The sequence below is a fragment of the Cibotium barometz genome, chromosome 7 (genome assembly GCF_041138505.1).
Source record: "Cibotium barometz isolate CiBa-2024 chromosome 7, ASM4113850v1, whole genome shotgun sequence".
In the NCBI taxonomy this organism is placed as follows: domain Eukaryota; kingdom Viridiplantae; phylum Streptophyta; class Polypodiopsida; order Cyatheales; family Cibotiaceae; genus Cibotium; species Cibotium barometz.
In genome coordinates, this window is record NC_141052.1 from 62,425,971 (window position 1) to 62,435,449 (window position 9,479).

At 42.6% G+C, this 9,479-nt stretch overlaps 1 pseudogene; it reads left to right on the plus strand.

The window, feature by feature from the left end:
- Nucleotides 1-531: 531 nt before the first annotated feature.
- On the plus strand, nucleotides 532-4,218 carry LOC147637293 (uncharacterized; annotated as a pseudogene).
- The last annotated feature ends 5,261 nt before the right edge of the window (nucleotides 4,219-9,479 follow it).

The following is a 9,479-nucleotide window of genomic DNA, read 5'->3' on the forward strand; positions in this document are numbered from 1 at the left end:
GCTGGAGTGCATTACAGTTATTTGATACCAAAAGGAATAGTGGCAGAGATGCTGTATCAAAAGAAGTTTCAAAAAATCAATGAGAAGCATGTGTCTTCTTTTATGAATAAGAACCAGCTCGATGTGCAACTCAGGTGCAAGCAATGCTGGATGAGACTGACATCTCTCAGAAAGCATATAGTATACTATTTAAGGCACTAGGAGAGAAATGACAAAGTAAGAAGCATAAAGGTTTGTTACTTCCAAAACCAATGCAAGTAAAGTCTGCATGCCAACATGTGAACTCAGAGGTGTTTTTGAGAAGCTTGGTTCACCAGTACATATTGAAGCAACATTCGTTGCTAAAGACAGAGAGGTACTCTTTAACTAGCACAACAATATTTTCTTTGATCTTGAAGCTTTGCAAAGGTACGAAGTTCAGTTCTTTGAGATTAGTCAAGAGAATATGAAGGAGTTCTAAAATTTATTTTGAAACTGGATAAGTGTGAGGGTTTAAAGAACAAAAAAATGGAGAGGGTTACTATCACTCTAATGAACAGGGCCTTAGACACATCAATTACAAAAGATGATGCAAGATATTTCAGTGTTCAATCGGAGAATAATATATTGCCACTTGGATCTTTTGAGGTATCTTCTTTATCATTGAATATGACTGTGTATTACGTTGAAATAATTTAAACACGAAACTTGTATTAAACATGAGCTTCTTCCTAATGACACAGGTCGATAAAGAAGACTTTGAAATTTTGCATTGGGTGTTTCATTAAACTAAAATTCCATCACTAATTAGTGAGCAAAGAAATGGAAGGGCCCTTCATGTGCTTGGGTTCGGTGACTATAAAGTGAAATGGCACATGGCAAGAGACTTGAAGACTCTAAAATGCATGTATAACATAAGCAAAGGTGCAAATGCAAAGAGTCCATGTCTATATTGCATGTCAAGTGCCAAGACTTTAGATTGTGTACTATGGAACAAAGCTCCTGATAGGCATTTAAAAGATAAAGATTTCAAAGCAGTTCTTGATATTCCTCTATCCAGAGTGCATTTATGCACATTGCATGCACTATGTAAAATTGTAGAGAAGCTAGTGTATTTGTACATATGCTTTGCATGGATGTTAAAGCCTAAAAAAGAATCTTTAAAAGCAATCAAAGTAATAGAAAAAGTGCTATCAGACATTGGCTTGCATGGGGGGCATGTTAAAATTGAGGAGGACAGTCACAAGGGAGCAGCAAAGTACCAAAAAACCATCAATAGGTGGTGTGAAGGCTAAAAGATTTTTGTCAGACTGCCTCAAAGACTGTCAAGATAAAAACAAGCAAAAGATGTTTAATCGATGGAAAGATCTACATAATGCAGTCAAGGACATTGAAAATGAAGGCTCAATCCAAAATCAGAAGGCAAATGTGTGGATTTCACTTGACAAGATCTTTGCATTCATGGAGAAAAAGAGTTGGAGAAATAGGGAGATAAAATTATTTGAAAACATATTAGAGACTTAGAGGAAGGCATTCATTGCAGGATGGAGTGATCAACATGTAACTCATTACATGGTAAGAACTTTAAAAACTACTGCAATCTCAATACTATGAGACTAACTAATATATACATCGGATTTTTTTCTGTTTTGTTATTGATTGCAGCATATACTATATAATCATACACCATATTTCACAAAGACATATGGTTCATTGTCAATATGGTCAACTCAAGGCATGGAGAAGTCACATTACATGGCAAGAACAGGTTACTTTAAACACACTAGACATGGTGGAGGCAAGAATCGAGCTAATAGTCTTTTAGAGTTACATCAATGGACTTACAGGAAATTGATTCACAAAGAAAAACAAAAAGACACATTCAAGTCCTCATCATTGACACGTGCAATACAATTGATTAATAAAGAAAAGCAACAATGTGCTTGGAATCAGTCAACTGCGAGAGAGCGCCATCAGTTGTGGCATCGCTCAAGAGTCAGGGTTGGGAGAAGGTGGTCTAGATGAGGTGGGCTTGATCTTCTTCAGTGGTCTTCCTTCTTCATCTTCCTTTTCCTCTTCATATGTCGGGAGACTATTTTTGGCATTTGCACCGTTGGAGGCAACAGTTCTGACCAGATTTTTCTTGTCCTTATTAGATATCTTTTTCCATATGGATGCAATATAAGTCAATATTAGATAAAGTGAGAAAAATCCCATTCCCATAAAAAAAGTGGGGGTATGGAATACTCATCCAAAAGTTTGTCAAAACATATTCATATGACATATCATTGGAAAGAGCTTGAAAAGTAGAATCTAGATCTACTTTGTCCGACAAATTTGGAGTTTGCATGTTCAAGTTATGGCCAAAACAAATTTTTTAAATACATTCCCATTTTGAGGGATTTTTCCCATTTTATCTAATATTGACTTATATGTCTAGGTATGTAATTCTTGCTACAATAGCATGCGATGTATATGATAGGTAGTAGGAGCATCTTAGTGCTTGGCAACCATACCCCTGACCAAACACCCGTAGTGCAAACTGTTTTCTCGACAAGCACCACCTTCTCATCATTTAAAGGCACTTCGTGTCCACCACAAAACCTCGATAGTACTTTGAATGTGAATAAAGAGAACTTTGCATTGTCTTTTGAGAACTCTTTGTGAAATATAATGATCTGCATATTCAAATTGTAATCATCATGACTCATGTCACTGCTTGCTGTTGTCAATTTTTAAGCAAGTGTCGTAAATTACACGTACCTTTTGATGATTCAAATGTCTTATATATTGAGCGAGAGCAACATCCTTTTGATGACCCGTTGACTTTGAAGTGGAAGCTCTAGATGATCTTGAGTCTCCTGCTCTCTTCAGGAAATCCTCATCATATACAAAAACCTGGTACCAATGTTATATGTTTAATTGACACAATTGACAAAGTCCACGTAAATCAAATTCTTATAGTTTGAAAAATCTTCGGCTCTATTATCTGTTGATTTTCATCACCCTCAAGCATGGATCTTGTCCACAAAGGGATCGTGAACTTATTGTCTTCATGCACAGTAGGTGCCAAAAATTTACCCATATCTGCCAAACCAAGACGGTCGGTAATTGCTCCAACCTCCTCCCAGAAGGCAATTGGGTTTCATATGTCCTAGCTTCATCAAACATCTTCTTTAATATCTCCTTTTGCTAGGCAGGTACTTGGAGTCCTGGACTACAGAATCAGCTAGTAGATAATTATCAACTCCTTCCTCTATCTAGCCCATGTTTGCTTCACTAAAATTTGCAAAGGCAGCCAAGCAATAGTCTTCACGAATATTGAAATCTTGTATAATGTCTGTTAATAATACATAATCAGCTTGGGCTACCATAGTAAATCTGGGCAAGGAAGGTAGTGACAGCTCCCCTTATTCATTCTCATTAGATTGACTGTCTTCCAATGAAATAGGTGTTGCATCGAGGGGGGTAAGGGATGCATTAGCCTCAAAGGTTTCCTTTTCGGCCTCTGCCCTCTTCTCTGCTGGGTCTATAGCCACCTCTGTAGCCGCCAATTGCTCAGTATGGAATTATGATGTCGGTTGGGCCGGATCAGCGCATGACTCCTTGAACTTCTCCAGAAGTGATATAGGGCAAGCATGTGCAAGGGGCGAGCTGGGTAACTATTGTTTGGTTGGCGACTGTGCTTACCCGGCACGGCCATACATGTTAGTGCCTTTCAAAGGATGCAAGGAAGGGTTGACACGTCTAAAGTACCATTGGAATTTCATTCAATCGAGCACAAGGATGCCAGTTGAGAGAGCGTTTGGTATGCTCAAGGCAAGTTTTCGCATCTTGCTAAAAAGATGTGACATGAATCTACGTCATGTCCCAGATCTTGTTGCGGCTTGTCTTGTGCTACACAACATTTGTATCCAACATGGAGAGTCTTTTGATATGGAGTGGGTACGTGAGGCGGAAGCAGAATTATCAGCATGCTCTGGACGTGTAGAAGAGGATCGAAGAGCAATAGCTACCTCCATGAGGGAGCTTCAAGCAATACGTGAAGTTGACATAGAGGATGCAATGGAGCGCGCTCAAGGAGGCAATGAAGGGGGTGCGAGTGACCTTGGAGTTGGCTCGGAGCGGCGAGATAGTCTTGCCCAAACAATGTATAGAGAGCAAGCAAGGATGAATGTCCTACAAGTTTTTGGAAGGGCGGCTTTAGAGGAGCTGGACTCACCTACCAACTCCGATTAAGCCTTTGTAATACAAGTCTTTTGTCTGGCTTATTGTGGTTTGTAGTGTGGCTTCTTTATTTTTGTAGTTACACTATGCTTTGTGGACATAATATAGCTTTGTTCTATGGTTTTTGGTATGGTGTTTACTCTTTCTTCCGCCGCCCCCCAGTGTTCACAGTGGGCGGCGGAAGAAGTCAGGCTCCCTTTTACTTCCCCCTCCCTATGTGAACACTTGGACGGCGGAAGTGTGCATTTTGTAAGAGTTCCACCTGGAAAAGTGTGTTTGAGAGTATGTTTTCCGCCGCTCCAATGTGAACCCGCCCTTAGTGGACGTGCAGGTTGGGAGTAATACATGACATTTATGGCAAGGATTAAAGAGTTGTCATGCAAAAGAATGCTTAGCCGTGGCGTTGCATGCAAAAGTGGAATGAAGAGCAGTGTCGGCGCTCATTTGCTTCGAATTTTTTGTGCCATCACTCTCTCTCTCGCGCCACAGCTTCTTCTTTGCAACAATCAGTGTCCTTCCTACAGCAAGTGGTTATTTGTTCTTAGCTCATGGTGATGGCTTCTATTCAGTTCGTGCCCCTCAAGCCATTAAGAGCTCCGGTTGATACAGAAACGACAGACTGGTTGCAGCAAATGCGCTCGTTCCAGTTCTCTATGCTGGATTGGGCAGCGATTCAAGTGCACCCCTTGGTGATTTCACTTACATAGGAGCTCACGGTGGGGAATGAAGTGCATATCAAAGGGGAGAGCCGTATGTTGACAGAGGAGTGGGTGCATCAGGCCATGTTGTTTCCACTGGATGAAACCACCAATGTTGCCTAGAACCCTACTGCAAAGGAGATAGAGAGGTGGTTTGGGGCAAAGCAGGGTTCTTCTTAATCACTCCGCCAGTGCTATCGATGGTTTTTGGAGGTAATCTGGTTGCAAGCCAAGACATATACTATTTCCGTTCAGGCTAAGGCATATATAGATACGGCTGCAACTAGGTCTGTGTCATGGGCTAGAGTGTTGAGGCTGAGGATCCAGCAGGAAGCGGCAAGGGTGGTAGCCCGGTTGGCAAGGAACGCCAGAGGTAACTCTAAGTTGGGGCAAATTTTGACCGTTGTGTTCCTTGTCCCAAATCATTTTGTGCCACAAAGCAAACTGACGGACAAGGTTCCTGAAGAGGTTCTGAAAGGAGTTTCTAGTATGGTGCAGCAGAAGTCGACGACTGAGGTGTCGTGCAGCCGACGGTGCACCGTCATTAGATGTGCAGGACCTAGCAAGAGTCGACCAGCGCACTAAGCTGCTAGGGCAACAGAAGCAACAGGAGCCAGTACCGGCCTACACCCAGAGGGGGCTATCTTTGCCAGGCTCAACCTCACAGACCTTTGCTTCAAGAGTGACTTTGCGCAAATGCAGTGGATCTGAGGCAAGTGGGTCTACCTACAAGAGATGGAGGGAAGCGGTGCGGCCTGTGCCAGTGCCCGTGGTGGCCCTTTCACCAGTTGTTCAGCCAGTGGTGGAGCCTCCACAATCTGCAGAAGTGGCTCCACTACAGCCAGAGCAAGTAGTGGAGAGGCTAACAGAGGGAATGCCTTGGGAAGCCCCTAATTTTGTAGTTCAACCGGAACAGCTGTGCTGTGGGCATGTGCCCGTTTCCTCACCAGAGCAGCTGAACAATGGCCTATGATGGCAGGCAATAGAAGAATTCAAGAGTTAAAAGCAAAGCTAGCGCATGTATGGGCCAAGAATGCGAGATTGCGGGATGTTCAGAACTGTAGAGCGCAAGCTTTGTGGACTGCTTGAGTCGACCTGTTATCAACCCAGACCGCACAAGAAGAGTTTTCTGCGAGAATTACTCAAAAAATTATAGATTCCAGAGTGCAGAATGCACTCTCTGTGCGGTACTCCGCAAACTCTGAGTTCTGATGTGATTACAATAAATATGGATCAATTGGATGGGCTACTTACAGCGTTGACAGAAGAAGTTGGGGAAGAATGGCAGTGACAGATTCAGAGATGGACCTTGGATGTGCAACCGCTATGTAGATCTCCTATAAACCTGCATTCGGACGAGGATGATGATGATCGAGAGGGGTCGGGAAGCGAGCAGGGTCAGGCAGCAGCATCAAGGGAAGCTACCCAAGCTGCCTCAGCAGTAGCAGCAGTGGAACCAACAGTACCGACCCAGATAGGATTTATGGCAGATGTAGGAGTCGAGTGATCTCTGCAGGTTGGGTAAGGGATAAAGGAAAGAAGTCGGTGGGGGTTATGCCGATTATGACATTTCTAAGGCCATTGGCTTAGAAATATTATTTAGCTCTAGCGGGGGTACTAGTTTGAATCCGCAGTTAGAACTGATAAGGGAACATGCGGCTGCATTGGAGAGCAGAGTACATGATTTATAATCTGAAGTCATGCTGTTGAGGGCAAATCAAAGAAGTCCACGACAGCAGAGCGGTCGAACATAGCAAAGGTGGAGAACTCAAGGAGCAGCGAGTTCGTTGACTCTAGAGCAAGAATGGAGCAGGAAAGAAAGAAGATTGAAAGCAGATCGCTGCAAGCTATGCCTTTGGCTAGAAATGTGTGCGCATCAACTGGCTCTCTATTTACTAAAGCAACCGCCTTAGCAAGAGGTGACCAATGACTTTTTGTCTCAGAAGTATTTACAACATGTGTAATTTGCGCAGTTACCGGATGGTCGCATGGATCTAGCTCCGGTAGATCCATTCGCACCACACCCGCTGCAATGGTTGCAAGAATGGTGGTAGGAGCGGCAAGATCCTCGATGCTGAATGCCAAGACCCCGAACCCATCAGCAGATGGATCGCCAAACTTCTGCGACTGCGGTGTTGATGCAAGCCTCTGTTAATCTCATTTCTGAGGATGACAATTAATTTTTTCGTGAGATGATGATGAAAATGTAATGTGAATTCCCGAGTCCACCATGCATGCCGTGTGTTGGGCAGCCACCGGTATGAATAGGATAGGAAGCATCACAACCAGTCATAGTTGAACGTCATGCAAACTCGGCTATATAACTGTAAGGAAGAAGAACATAATACAGTGTGTCTTTATCGAGCAATCATCTATGTGTGTTTTGAAGAATGATTTGTTCTCCAATCTTATGTAGATAGTTGTCTTGTGCAGTGTTTATCATTTGTCTACGTAATTTCTCTAGCATCTGTATTAGTAATTATTATGCTTAATTTCTATTATCTGTATTAATCTATTGACTGATCATGGCAGATAACAAAAGGATCTGTCTGAGTTATGGTGTTGAGCTTTCGATGATTCACACAGACACAGAGCTTTCCATTCTTTTTTGGTACAATCACTATCAACGGCCAGGTCACCTTATCCCCACTGGATAAATTAACCCCACTTTCAGGAGTTTATCAATTTCCTTCTTAACCTGTTTTGCATAATTAGGGTTCATTCTTTATCATTGTTGCTTGATTGGAATAGCATCCTCCTTAAGATTAATATGATGCTGATAAAACTGAGGGGATCAACTCCCTTCATATCTTTATACTTCCAAGCAAATACATCCACGTATGATTTTAATAATTTCTAAAGATTTTGTTTAAACTCTGCATCAAGCTTAGTGATGATCCGGACCATCTTTGGATCCTCCACATCACCTAGATTCATGTCTTCCAGCTCATCTGCTTTGTGACCCAATGGATATGCTTCATGTCTCTCACATTATTTTTTTCCACCTGGATGAGAGCTTGAACTTCCTCTGGTACACCCGCGTCATCCAAGATAGTGCTATGGGAGAGTGGGGACTTGACCATATCTAGAGTTGGACTATAATGGGAAACAATTTTATCCACATTCGGATACTAAATCCAGATTCTGTTTAAGGATTTCTTCCTCTTCATCTGTATCAACTCCTTCTAGCCAGTTCAATCCTTCAGCACAAACTGGGATAACAGATTGTTGTAACATATCATGGGATGCCACTTGTACATTGACTTTCTTCTTCTTCCAGATTATAATCTGACTGGTTGCCCAATTATGTTTAATCTTTGCTTATCTCAGCCATGGCCTTCCCAACAGGATGGGGTAAGATCCGACAACTCCTTCCATCTTCAACACAATGAAAGCTACAGGGGGAAATCACATTCTACTATTTGGATTTCGAGTTTTAGATTAACCCAAGCGGCTTCACTCTTCATTGATCCGCCATTCGGATGAGAAATGGAGCCAGTTCCAATTCTTGATCCAAGATGCCCAATTCTCAACATGCTTTATCCGTGATAATATTTACTCCAGATCTACCATCAAGAACCACACCTTTGATGGTCTTCCCCTGTATCTGAATTGTTATTTCTGGAATTGCCTCATCCCAATCCACAGTTGGCTGGACTTTGAAAGCGAATTGATCCTCTTTGTCTTTCATAGTACGGACCACTATGGTGGTTGGAACCTCAACAAGTTAGTCTTCTCCCACAAGCTTCCAGATTAACTATGTACTATAATTGGTCACCAAACACAGTAGTTGATCCAACTTCATATTCTTTAGATCTTCCCAAAGATCATACTCAAAAGCTGCAGCCTTTCCACATCCAGATTGTTTCTGCTTTCCAAACTGTCAGACAATATCATTCTGCTTTGACTAACTTATCTTCACCGGGGTCTGCTCCCCCATCTGAATGAAGCTTTTCGCTTCCTGAGATTTGTGTGTAACTTTAGCCTCTTTATTAGCAGAGTGTCATCAAACTGGACATCTTTCTCACATCCTGTGCAAACTAGCACTTTCCACCCTCCTCCATCCAAATGGACTTCTTTCACGTATTCGGTGCGTACTGGCACTTTCCAGCCTCCTTCGTCTTTTGTCAATTCTCGTAGATGTCTGATTCTTCTTGCACCATCCGCAACTACTGTGTACTTTGGCCTTCGTCGGGCTTCTCGGAAGAAGGAATGACAAGCGTACCTGCCTTACTATGCTTTGCTGTGAGACTGCAAAGTCAAACTTGGCACTAGGATCTGGGTAGGAACGTGCTGATCATTCTGGACCGCCCCTTATGCTTCTTGCACTAACTTGGCAACCTGGTCCCATACACGCTTTTGGTCCACCTAATTCGTGGGTTTGTCCTTTGCCCTTGGCAAATCATGCTTTTCTTTCGACACTCTCGCCTATAAACGCGTCACCATTAGAACAACCTTGGTGGACTGTCTTCCATCATAATAGGCTCAATCTGGACCATATTAATTGGCGGAGACTGAGAAGTAGATCCCTCCACCTGATTTTGTTGTAACTCCCCTTAATGATGCTTCCAGGAT